The sequence below is a fragment of the Phanerochaete carnosa genome (genome assembly GCF_000300595.1).
Source record: "Phanerochaete carnosa HHB-10118-sp unplaced genomic scaffold PHACAscaffold_189, whole genome shotgun sequence".
NCBI lineage: Eukaryota > Fungi > Basidiomycota > Agaricomycetes > Polyporales > Phanerochaetaceae > Phanerochaete > Phanerochaete carnosa.
This window is the reverse complement of record NW_006767816.1, coordinates 1-1,468: the sequence shown is the minus strand read 5'-3', so window position 1 is coordinate 1,468 and position 1,468 is coordinate 1.

Sequence of the window (1,468 nt, the reverse complement as noted above, 5' to 3'; positions counted from 1 at the left end):
ACAAAGATAATGGGTCTGTGACCCGATGATTGACTGTTGGATGATATTTGTTTTCAAACCAGTCCACAAAGCTGCTATCACAAGGGTCCTTCTTTGGAATGTCCTTGCGATCACGGATGTGTATCCAATGAAGCTCAACTGCATTTATTTCTGGTGGCAGATCAATTAAATGTTGGCCTGGTTCAACTATATCATGAACAGCATTGAAGTGTTCATTTACAAACATGAAAGTATTGTCCACCCATGTTAAAGGTGTATTGCAATCAGTGCATTTGTGAAGAGGTCAGTGAGGCACCAGTTCTACTGGTCCACTCGTTGCTGCTCCATTCCATTTGGATCCCCTTCACTTATTACGAAGGTATATCTGTGGGCTAACATTGATGTCCTCATTAGGTATCTATATGTCACCTAAGTATGCTTGCAGGGGATGTCCTCTGTGGAGTGTATGCACACGCAAGAATGACTTTTGCATAAAGCAGTCAATCTGTAGTTTAATTGGCAGTAAGCCTGCCATCATGTCCAAAGCACCAATAGGTGTTGATTTAAAGCCACCTGTGATCCAACAGGCAGCTCGTGATTGTGTGTGCTGCAATTCATTAGCTACACCTTTTTTGCTTTTCCATTTTGGATGGTACCACAGTTGAGCACCATAGCACATGACTGGCACTACATTTGTAATGTATAGCCTTCATTTATCCTGTGGAGACATACCCCAAACTGAGTTACACAGCATGCACAGTGAGTTAACAGTGCTGCATGCTTTGGTGGCATAATATCGCATATGTTCTTTAAAGGTGAGCTTTGGATCAAGGTAAAAACCTAAGTATTGCACAATTGCCTTTGGCCAAAGAAGAAATTCTGTGCCTGGGGCATAAATTTTTACAGGTGGGCCCAAAGAATTATCACCTATCAATTGACGCCATGGTTTCCTGCTGTTGCAGAAGTACATCAATTCAGTTTTGTCCGCTTCAATGCCCAGATCAAATCTAGCCAAAGTGCAGTTTAAAATTTCAGCAATTAAGGTCAGCTTCTCAGAGTTGACCTCAGTCATAGTGCAGTGTGCTGGCACTTCAGTGTTACATGAGAACACATAAATGAACCCATCATCCACAAAAAATTGGAGAGTCACCCCTGAAATATGCTCATTTATTTTGTGCTCAGCTATTTTTAATAGCCGGTGCAATATACAGGTTGGCAAGTGCTGGTGACAATGCTGACCCTTGTTGCACACCTATGGTAAATGCAGCTGGAGGTGTTTCTATTCCATTGAATAAGAACATAGTTTCTCTGTCCGTAAGATAATCACGGAAAAAGTTAACTACTGTTTCATGAAATCCCTGTTTCTCTAAGACACAAAGGAGGAGGTCATGATTAATTGAAGGAAAAAACTGTGCAACATCTACAAGGAGTGCTGCTGAGTCCATTTCTTAATTCCAACATTCTTTAATACTATGAACAAAGTGCCATA